The following is a 12136-nucleotide window of genomic DNA, read 5'->3' as shown; positions in this document are numbered from 1 at the left end:
CAGATATAGATATAGGTGTATGTATCTAGTATAGGCCTCATATCCAGAATATATAAAGAACTCATAAAAATCAAAAAAGTCAGAAGACCCAACTTTTTAAAAATAGGCAAAAGACTTGAAGAGGTACTTTACCAAAAAGGATATCCCAAAGGGTGATACACATAAGAAAAAGCATTCATTAGTCATCAACGGAAGGAAAATTAACACCACAGTGTGATACTGCTGTACACCCACCAGGATGGCTAAAATGAAAAGGCAGAAATATCCAAGTGCTGGCAAGGATGTGGCACAACGGAAACTCCCAGCCGCTGGTGGTGGGAGCTGAACTGGTAAAGCCACGTGAGAAGATGAACCCATAGTGCCTACAAAAGTCGAGCATATACAGGGCCAGAAACTCCTCCCTGGTGTAGACCCACCAGAAATGCTTACATACTCACACCCAAAGACCCATCCATGGGTGTTTATAGGAGCACTCTTCACAGTGGTTCTAAGCTGGGAACCACCCAGCCGCCCTCCACAGCCAGGAGGTGTAGTCACTCAGGGAGCACCCCACAGCAATGAGAATGAACGAAGACAGACACACACAAGGAGCAGTCTCAACCACCATCACGTGCAGCAAGAGATCAGGCGCGAAAGAACATCTAATCAGCATCTTACGGGGCTGCTGGGGCTGCGGCTGGGTGCTGGTCACCCACGTGCTCACCCCGTGAAAAGTCACTGAGCTGCAACATTTATGACTCATGCACTTGGCTGTATGTACATTACACTTCAAAACAGTTTATGTTTTAAAAAAAGAAATAACTTCCCAAGCAGAGCAGGCAAAGCTGTCTGAGCCCCAAGGCCCTTCCAAGTCTGCTGTGAGCCACAACTCAGAGAAGCCGAACTGGGGAAAGGAGCATTTTAAGGACACTGGTGGTCTCTGCCTCCCTCTCCTCATTCCCCTCAAGACCAAAGGCACCTCTGGTAAAAAAAAAAAAAAAAAAACACAAACAAAAAAAAGTCTGCTCCTTCCTTTAAAAAGGTACAGCCTGCAAGGTTTTAGTTTTGGAAGATGGAAGGTGGCCTGATGTGGGGTGACCAACTTTGAAGAACAGAGGAAGCAGGAACCCAAGTGCCCACACAGGTGGTGCCCACACCAGCATCACGACAAAGCGCCTGCAGAGGCTAAAACCTCAGAAGCTAGGGTTCCAGGGCAGGGGGGTGGGGGGCAGCCTGCCAGAAGACGCAGGTGAAAGTCTGATGGTATCTGCGGGACCACGCAGGGGTGAGCACCAAGGGCGAGGGAGCAGGTTACGTGCAGCCTCTCCTTCCTGCACGGACTCCCCTCCCCACGCTGCCCAGCTGGGGCCACCCTCCTCCATCCCCACCAGCCACTTATCACCCAGGGCAGCCATGCAGGCAGAGCTTCGGCTCCAACTCTGAGTGCGATGGATGAGGTGGGCGCCTCTCTGAGTTATCATTTCCTGGTTATAAAGCAGGGTTCATAATACCCAACTCACAGGATGGCTGGCAAAACATGAAGCCAAATGAATCAATCACTGGGTGAGCCCTAGAGACTTCTCAGTTTCTAGTTCCGAGGGCTTGAGCTGTCCAGGGGCTCTACGCCTGCCCTGGGAAACAGCCTGGGCCGCCTGCACTCAGCAACCGTCCACTGAGAGGCCTTCTCCTGTTGCCTCCACGCCCCCGCAAGAGGGCTCAACAGGACCCGGCTGGGACATGGTGTGGCCTGAGGGCCAGTCAGCACTCTGGGTGGTCAGGGTCGCCCTGCGGCAATCACACCCATGCAAACCCGTGAGCTTCAGGGCACACGCATGGCTGACACCCTGGGGAAGGGCGAAGTGCCAATTCAACTCAGCTGCTGACCCTGTCCCCGGGCGACCTGGAGCAGTTGGGCACAACGATGTCCTCTGAGGAACACACACAGGTCTCTGCATTTCCCTAACCCTGTCTGATTAATACTCCCCTTTGGAGAATAATGTTGGAAGCAAACAAATCATTACGGTTTTAGGTGCCACTGAAGCACAAGGTATGGAGGAGGGCAAATGAGGGGACAGCTGACCGTTCTGATGCCCCCCTCATATCACAGAGGTTACTGCTCTGCCTTAAGAAACAGCCCCCAGCAGGGCAGGGTCCTCCACGAGCCTCACCCCATAGCCTCTGCTTGTCCCCCACTGTAGGTAGAACTGCCCGCTCACCCCGGGTGTGTCACTTGCTGCATGCGTGTAACCGGGCATGTAACGAACCGTGACTAACAGCACGGATTGCTTGGGACAGCGGCTACTTGCTGCACCCGGGCCCTGTCATCACTCTCCCGTCAACAAGCTGGGAAAGGAGCAGGTGGAGATGGGACTTCAGCTGGCCACAGGGCTGTGTGGTCTCTGCAGCACGGCCCTCTCCACTGTCCCAGCTCTCACGCCTCCCCCACCAGGCGCAGGGACCAGTGGGTGTGCTAGGGGTACCGCAGAGCCAGGTGGGCTGGGTGGGGACGGTTCCCCAGGGGCCTGGCCAGACCCAGAGGGTCCTGGGGGCTAGGGAAGGACCTGGGTGGCCCTGGCGAACAGGGCTGGGAGGATGCAGAGATTTGGTGCGCGGGGCAGGGGAGGGCCGTGCTCCCACAGAGGGCGCCCGGAAGGTCCCGGACGTTAGAGAAGCAGCCCTTTGGAAGGGGGATTGGGCGCATCAGGAGAGTAATCGCTCCCTGCTAGGTGCCACCTCCGCTTCCAGAGAAGGAGGAAACACAGGTGGGAGGAGGGTCTTCCCTCATGCAGGTGAGGTCCCTCGGTGGAGAGAGGGAGGGAAGTGGGGAGCCTGGGCACGAGCACGTCTAGGTCCTGTCCGCCCAGTGAAGGGGGCGGTTCCTAGCAACGCCCCTCCCTGACCACACCCACCTGAGTCTTGCCGCCCCTTCACACTGAGTGCCCACCGATCCCGGCGGCAGTGGTGGGCAGAGCACAGACCCGAGCCCACTGCACGAAGATCACCAGGTAGAGGTGGAGCGACCTGCCCAGGGCGGCCTGCAGGAGCCCCTGGGATGGTGCCCTGGTGCCTATATGGGGAGTGGGCCAGGATGGGGGGTGGGGACGTGCCAGCACCAGGAGGGCTGCCCAAGGTCACACTCCAGCCCTTTCCACAGCCCACCCCGAGGCCTCAGAGAGGCCACACTCAGGTTCCTGCTCTCAAAGAAATAAATTAATTTCTCCTAAGCAAGGTTTCCTTTCAGGCAACACTCCCTAGCCAGTCCAGCTTCCGGAGTGAGGCTGTTTTCTAGTCTGTGTGTGGGACCAGCCACCAGCATTTATCTTCTGAGAGCAGAGGAGGGGAGAGAATGCTCTCCCGGGGAAAGGTGGGAAGAGGATCCACTCCTTCCCCCAAGGAAGCCCAGACCTGCCTCCCTGGCCGGTGCCAGAGGTGGGAGCTGCAGAGGAAGCTGTCTGCTCACCTGGGCAGATTCCCCCTGGACTGGAGTGGCAAGGCCCCACCTGCCACTGCACCCCAAAAGTTTCCATTCCTCTGACTCCGTTTGGCCGACAGACAACCCTGACATTGAAGGGCCTGGTCCTTTCCGGTGCTGGTCATCGTCAGAGAACATTCCTCTTGCCAAGAGAACATGACCTCCCCATTTGGAGGCCCTGCCGCAGGGAAGCTGACCCTGGAGGGGTCACATGGAGGTCAGGGCCGAGGTGAGACTTCTGGGTCTTGCAAGGTCCCAAAGCTGGGAGGACGAAGATCCTGAGGCTGGGTCCTTCGGAAGGCCCATGACCGCAGGCTGGGCAGCCCTGTGGCCTTGGAGCCCCGCAGGCCACTCTGTCCAGGACAGTGGGTGGTCTCTGGGTGGCGGTGAACCAGGAAGCACACGGGACTCTCAGCGAGCTGCCCCCTGAACTGTGATGTCATTAGCAGACAGTCCTGGACCAGGTCACAGCCTCTGTGAGCCTCAGTCCCCCACCCAAAACCAGGACTCTCTACCTGAGATGAAGCAGGTCACGATGTAAGCCAGGCGCCCATAAAGAGCCTGATGAGAGTATCCGCAGGGACAGCGGAGGCAGGGGGTGTAAAGGGGAAGACGGAGGGAGACCCTTCCCCACACAAAGCTCCCACCCGAGCGGAGGACTGCCTGGGGAACACGGACAAGGCGTGAATGTCCTTGTGGAACCCTGCAAAGCCTCAACCTCAGAGCCAGACAGCATGCAAATGAAGAAGCAGGAAAGGCCCATCCACAAGAAGCAAACTGCTTCATGGCAACCAAAAGCCCGAGTCATCAATTTTCACCTGTGCAATCTGCAAAACTAACTTTAAACGTAACACAGGGTGTTTGTGCAAGTGTCAGGGTCACTGGTGGGAAAAAGGGGAGAAACGGGTGGCAGAGATGGGTTCCCTCAAGGCACCTCACGGGAGAACAGCCCCTCCTTGGCAGCAGGCCTGGCTGAAAGCATAACTGGTCCATGCACACACACGTGACCTTGTGCATGTGCACGTGTACGTGTGTGCATGTTTGCACGTGTGTGCTTTGTGTGTGAATGTGCATGTGTATGGCGCGGGCACGTGTGTGTGCATGCACGTGCCTGTGCTCTCCATGTGCACGTGTGTATGTGCCTATAACACAGACTGGCGTACACCCTCTGGAAGGTTAATCGGGGTGCCTGCCCGCCGTTGGCCATCTCTCCAATGGCCTCTTTTGCTCTCTTCTCTCCATTTGTCCTCGTTGAATGCCTTCCAGGTTTTCTCCAATGAACGTGAAGGGCTCTGTCACTGGCATAACGCAGTGCATGTTCTTTCGCTAAAACCAGGACGTGAGGCTACAGTACTCCTCTGGAGGATGCCTGGCGGGAGGCCACGGGGGGAGCCCACGGCGGGGGCCTGCCCTTGAGCACCCTCACCGGCTCCTAGAGAAGGGAGACCCGTTCCCGCCAGCCGGGGTATAACCAAGGGAGGAAGGGTGCCCAGGGCAGACAGGTGGCATGGAGAGTCAGCGGAGCCTGAGGTTGGGTGTCAGGAAAGGCTGCATCAGGCAGCACGGCTGCATGGGAGCAGCACCCTCCAGACAAGGGACAGGGCCCCGTTCCGTCTCACCCACCAAGAGCGTGATCTGCTGCGTGTGCTCAGCAGCGCTCATCGCTTCTCTCCTTACGTCCCACTAGCTTCTCCCTCCAGCTGGCAGGCCAGAAGGCTCTGCTTGGTACTGGGCAGGGCAAGCTGTGCGAGTCAGCCTGACAGGTGCCCTCCTCTCCACATGGGCTGGTTTTCACCGTCTCTGGGATGTGTCCACTTGATTCTTACCTCCAAGACTTACGTTATCACCCACACTCCACACTGTCCTTCTCCTTCCCCCTCTGTCCCAATACCTTTCAGGCCCACCCTGTCCCCTCCTCCAGGAAGCCTTCCTGACTCTTAGAACATGTTTGAGGGCCTTGCCCTTGGACTACCAGCCCATTCACGAGGTGCACCTTATACCCTAGTCTTCTTCCCACCACCTCTTAAGGAGAGCTAGTGGCTCCCTAGAGGCCTCCCCGAGGATCGGAGCTCCTGTCTGGGCTCCATAAATCCAATGTGCTGTGTTGTATTAGTGATGTCTGCCTCAGGTGAGGCTGTGGAAGAATAGGGTTCCAGGGCCCTGGATCTGCATCCCTCCTCCAGCTCCTCATTGGTGGGCTCCTCAACCACTGGGTGGCATTTTGCATTCCTAACTAGACTATTCACTTATTCGTTTTTTAAAAGTTAATTGAACACTTACTACATGCTAAGTTCTCAGAGACACAGTCCCTGCTCTCAGGGTTTACTCTCAGGGCTGTGGGAGGGGAGAATGGTAAACACAATACAGCTGGTGATGAGAAGGGCGATAGCACAGAGTCTGTGGGTCAGAGGGCGCCTCCCTGGGGAGGTGAGCCTGGAGAGGAGGCTGGACTGCTAGGTGGGAGTGTCCTGGTAAAGGTACCAGGAAAGGTGTGCCAGGCAGAGGGCACAGCAAGTGCAAAGGCGCCCAAGAATGGAAGGAGCTTGGTGCATTCAAGGCACAGAAAGACCAATGTGGGGACCTGTAGTGAGAGACACCTGGACACTATGGCTGTCCTGGGAATTCTCCAGAAGCTCAACTGAGTGGCCAAGTTGGGAGAGGGCAGGGACGAAGGGAGACCCAAGCTACCTGGGAGGCTTTCCCCAACAGAAGGTGTGAAACAGAAGGTGCAGGGTTTGACACCCCTCTCGAGACCCTGAGCAGTCCCAGTGCAGCTGGGTGCCAGATTTAAGCCCTTGGGGGCTGACCTAGCAGCGAGCTCCTAGGGATGCTCAGGGAAGGCGTGGTGGGGCTGGGTCAGTGACCACCACCCACACGGTCATCTGGCTTCAGGTCTCAGAGGAGACTCTGCCAGAGAACTCACACCTGAGGTCCCCTGTTGAGCGTGTGTGTGTTGGGAGGTGGGGCTGGATGCTTTGGGCCTGCTGCTGTGGGTAGGGAATGGGGGCAAAGAGTCAGTACCAGCCTGGTTTGGTGGAGCAAGGGGGTTGGAATTTGGAGCTGCCAGAAAGTGAGGCGAGGGACTTCTTCTGTCTCACTGGGTTCCCCTTATCTGTGCCCAGCTCCCAAACTCCCTCCCAACCCCCCTCATGCTTCTGGAGCTTCTTCTGCCCCTCCCCCTGCCCTGTCCCTGGGGGCTCCCTGTCTGCTCTCCCACTTCATCCTCCCCTTGGGATGGAGCCCCAGCCAGCAGGTGGGCCAGTCCTTGGAGCCCCCCGGGGGCCTCTCCTCCCTCCCACCCCCTTCTCCCCTTCAGCCTCTCTCTCTGCCTCCCCTTCATCTCAGCTCTGCACTTCTCCAGACCCACAAACACAGTCTCCCTGACCTCCCACCCCTTTTAGCTGCCTTCCAATTTCTTCTTTCATCCACATTTCTAGAAAAAGCAGACGGCATCTGCCACTTTTACTTCTCCTGGTTCCACGCACACTCCCCAGCCCAGGCCCCCTCACCTTCCTCGGCCTCTGGAACAGTCTTCCCGCCTCTTCCCTCCCTGTGGCTGCCTGACCAATCCTGGGGCACCTGGCTGACCCAGGCCCTGGATTTCAACAAGACATAACTGCTCACAGCCGAGCCTCAGCCTGGTGCCAAGCCCAGGCGCCCGATGCCAGGGAGGTCCACAGGGGCTCCATGCAGGATTCTGGGCTGACCTGGGCTTCCCTCCTCCTGAGCTGCTCCTCCGCGGGGCCCACCGGCCGGCAGGAGTCCCCAGGGACCCGCTCACACACACAGCCAGGCCCACAGCCACCAAGACACATGTCCTGGGACCACCACAAGCCTCCCTCTTCGTGGTCGAGAGCAGAAGCTTGTCCTGCGATCTCTCGGGCACAGGCAGCAGGGGACCCACCCCTTGCACACCTTGGACAGCGACCTAGGCCCCGTGAGGCCCTGACCCCGACGGGGGAGCGGCGGCCGGCTGTGCAGGTGGAGATATGCCAGGCCTGACACAGGTATGTTTGAATTCCACCTTCGGGAAAAGGTTTTAACCGGAGCAGAACATATGGTCTCCTACGCTCGAGCTTCTCTATTTACTTGGCTGACTTCAATATTTTGGAGAGTCACATTACACTTTTTGACAGTTTACTTATATTTTGAAGGAGAGTTTGGGTTCCTCCTCCGACTTCCTTGATCACTGTCCCATCCTCATACCCACATATAGTCCTGCCGAGATCCTGCAACCCGGACAAGGCACCAGGGCCATTGCGAGGGCCCCTGGGCTCTCCCCCCGCCCTCTCTCCTGTGGCAGGAAGAGGCCGACTGTGGTGGACAGAGAGGCATCTGAGCAGGGGAGGGGCACTGGGGGACCGTGACGAGCAGCCAGAGGGGAGGCTGGTGGGGCTGACTGGCGAGCGCGCAGGTGGTGGCCCCCTGGGTGTTCTGCCCTCCTTCCTGGGGATGGACTGCAGCTGCCTGCCCATGAGAATCCGCTCAGCCCCAGCCTGTCTTGAGCCAAAGAGAACGATGCTCCAGGCTGGCAGGAAGGGACCTGATGCCAAACGGACACAAGGTGACCTGTGTGTGCTTCTGTGCGCATGCCTGTCCCTAGAGCAGACACAAATGTCCCCAGGAGGGGTCTTTCACAGTCCGGCCCAGAATCACGGGCTCTTGAGGGATGCCACCACCGTACCCTCTCCTCTCACCCCAGAGAGCTGCAGCTGTCCTGAGGACACCCAGTAAAGGCACAGAGCTGAGAGAAGAGCATGTACCCTTCCCCTTCAGGGTCCCAGCCCTGTCCTGGACCCTGTAGGAGGGAGAGTTGTAGGCACAGCCTGCAGGGAAGTGTTCTCCATTCTCCCAGCCTCCCAGCCAGAACCAGGGCCCCGGGGGAGGGGAGGAGACCAGAGTCCACAAAGACACCCACAATTAATTAATCTTGGGTGCAACCACCCAGAACTTTCTGTGTTCATGGGATGATTTCCATGTGCAGGCGGGGTTCTTTTTCTGAACTAAAGGGCTCACACTTCACACATTATTTTCAACTTGCTCTTTTCTCTGGGCAACTCCTCATGTTCTGTACCAGCTGCAGGGCATTCTGCTGGGTGGCTGGGCTGTCCCCTAGCACAAGGCACTCAGGTGTGGCATGACGTGGTGACCACAAACATACCTCAACGACCATCTTGACCAAGTGTCTTTACTCAAATGTGTGACCATATATGAAGAATAAACTTCTTAAATTAGATGTGTTAGATCAAAGATTATATGCATTATAAGTTTAAAGAGACATCACAGACCCGCTCTCAAAAGAGGATGGACAGATGTCAGCAAAATGGTATAGTAAGGACCTCTGAAAAGCCTTTCCTCATAAAAGCAACAAGAAAACTGGCAAAAATAATTAGAATCAACTTTTTTAGAACTTCGAAAATCAATCAGAGATGTGGAGCAAAGCAGGGAGCATTTATTCACAAAAAGCAGCTGAGTACCACTGAGAACTGTAAGCTTTGTGGTGTGCTAACTTGTCTCAGTCTCATCCCCAGTGCCTTGAAAAACAAGACCCTTGCCATGGAAACCAGTAGCCTGGGAGCCACTGGGGGGAAGCCGAACAGGGCTGAAACTCTTTCAAGGCCTCATTTCCAGAAAATTGTCATTGTTCAGCCTGTCTGGTGGCTTCCCGGAAGACTCATTTGCAAGGATGTCTCTCTGACTCAGAGCTCACCCTGTACAAAAAGCCTATTCCTGAGGGTTGATTGTCAGAGATAATTACAGGCATTTAACTTCACAGCTGCCTGAGGCAGTGGATAACATTTGGAGCAAACATCTGACGAACCAAAAAGCTTAAAAGACAAAGCTCAGCAATGAGATGTCCATAGGGGCTTTTAAAAGTTGCAGAGTATTCCTGGGAATCTAGAAGGCCACATGCATGCCCAGGCATGTGCACATGTTTAGGTAAGACTTGGGAAGGCCCTCAGCTCTCATTCTGGCTGACTTTGAAGCTCTGTGCAAACAGGAAGTGAAGGCTAAGGCAGAGTTGTTAACTGCCTGGCTGAGAGTTGAAGATGCGCCCCAACATGCACACAGAGCCCCTGGGCCGAGACTGGGAGACTGGTTCCAGGCATTTAAGGAAACCTCTGTCCAATCATTAAATGGCAACTAAGATAACCAAACAGAAAGTACAGTGGCCATACACAACAAAAGAATAGACTTTGCAGAATTAATTCAGAAAAGTCACTAAACAAACAAATCACAGTGACTTCAACAAACAGAAACAGCAACAAACCCTGAAGAGGAGTGAGCATCTGACTTCCAGAGCTGTCACATGAAATTATTTAAAATGTCCAGTTTTCAACAAAAAAATTACAAGACATGCAGGGGAAAAAAAGATATGTTCCACAAGCAAAAAAGCAATCACCAGCTGTCCCTGAGGAAGTCCAGACATTTGACTTTGTTTTAAACAAACATTTTAAATCAGTTATTTTAAATATATTAAAAGAAAATAAGTAAGGTAACTTACAGGTTGGGTGAAAATATTTGCAAAGCACACATCTGATAAGGGGCTAATATCCAAAATATATAAGGAACTCACACAACTCTAGAGCAAAAATAAAACCCCAAACAATCCAATTTTTTAATGAGCAAAGGACCTGAATAGACATTTTTCCAAAGAAGATATTCAAATGGCCAACAGGTATATGAAAACTAACTCAACATCACTAATCATCAGGGAAATGCAAATCAAATCCACAATGAGACATTACCTCACACCTGTTCTAATTGCTGTCATCAAAAAGACAACAGGTAACAAACACTGGCAAGGATGTGGAGAAAAGGTGGGAATGTAAACTGGTGCAGCCACTATGGAAAACAGTATGGAGGCTCCTCAAGAAATTAAAAATAGAACTACTATATGATCCAGCAATCCCAGTTCTGGATACATATTCCAAAAAAATACAAAATCACTATCCCAAAGAGATATCTGCACTCCCATGTTCACTGCAGCATCATTTACAATAGCCAAGACATGGAAACAACTTAAATATCCATCATTGGATGAATGAATGCAGACAATGTCACACACACACACACACACACACACACACACACACACACACACAAATAGAATACTATTCAGCCATGAAGAAGAAGGAAATCCTACCACTTGTGACAACATGGATGGATCCTGAGGGTGTTATGCTAAGTGAAATAAGTCAGGCAAAGAAAGACAAATACTGTATGATCTCACTTATATGTGGAATCTCAAAAAACCAAACTCATAGAAACAGGTAAGATGTGGGGTTGCCAGAGGTAGAAGGTGGACGTGAGGGAATAAGGTGAAAGTGGTCAAAAGGTAAAAACTCACAGAAAGATAAATAAGTTCTGAGAATGTAATGTACAGCATGATAACTATAGTTAACAATACATACAGTATGTTTAAGAGTGGCTAAGAGAGTAAATCTTCAGCTATCATCATAAAGAAACTAAATTTGTAACTATGTGGGTTGATGGATGTTAACTAAACTTATTGTGCTAATCATTTTGCAAAATGTACGTATATCAAATCATTATGTTTTATACCTCAAACTTACACAATGTTATATGTGAATTATATATCAATAAAATTGGAAAAAAGGAATTAAAGAAATTAAGAAAACTACATCAGAACAATTAAAGCATGGAAACAATGTTTCACCAAATAAAGAGTATCAATAAAGGAGTATAAATTATTTGAAAAAATAGAAATTCCAGTGTTGAAAACTACAATAACTGCAATGAAAATTTAACTGGAGGGACTCAACAGCAGATTTGTACAGGCAGAAAAGAGAATCAGTAAACTTGAAGAGAGGTCAATAACTGTCATCCAGTCTGAGGAATAGAAACTAAAAAGAAAAGGAAAATAAACAGAGCCTCAGGTACTCCCATGCATACCAACATATATATAACGGAAGTCCCAGAAAGAAAAGAGAGAAAGGAGCAACAAGAATATTGGAAGCAGTAATGGCTGAAATGTCCCAAATCTGATGAAAAACATTAATCTACACACCCAAAAAGATCAACAAACTCCAAGTAGATTCCCCATCAGAAACCAGAGAAGGGCAGGGCAGAAAGCAGTGGGATAACATATACAAAGTACTGAAAGAAAAAAGATGTCAACAAACAATTCTTTATGCAACAAAACTGTCCTTCAAAAATGAAGGAGAAATTTCCCAGCAAATAAAAACAGAACTCATCATTAGGAGATTTACCCTACAATAACTACTAAATAGAGTCCTTCAGGCTGAAATTAAAGGACATTAGCCAGGGAGTTCCCTGGTGGTCTGGTGGTATGGATTCCGGGCTTTCCCTGCTGTGGCCCAGGTTCAATCTCTGCTCAGGGAACTGAAATCCCGTAAGCTGCATGGCAAGGCCAAACAAACAAACAAACAAACAAATAAATAAATAAATAAATAAAAAGGACATAAGCCAGGACCTCAGATCCAGATGAAAAAATTAAAATTTTCAGTAAAAGTAACTATATAGGTAACTACAAGAGACAGTACAAATATATTTTATGCTTGTAACTCTTTTTTCTCCCATCTGAATTAAAAGACAACTGCATAAAGCAATAATTATAAGTGTGTGTTGATGAGTACACAATGTATAAAAATGAATATTTTATGACAATAAAAGCACAAAGGAGAGGGGAGGTAACAGAAC

Source organism: Phocoena phocoena, chromosome 16, assembly GCF_963924675.1.
Source record: "Phocoena phocoena chromosome 16, mPhoPho1.1, whole genome shotgun sequence".
Taxonomy (NCBI): domain Eukaryota; kingdom Metazoa; phylum Chordata; class Mammalia; order Artiodactyla; family Phocoenidae; genus Phocoena; species Phocoena phocoena.
The sequence above is the reverse complement of the archived record's forward strand: the minus strand, read 5'-3'. Positions refer to the sequence as shown.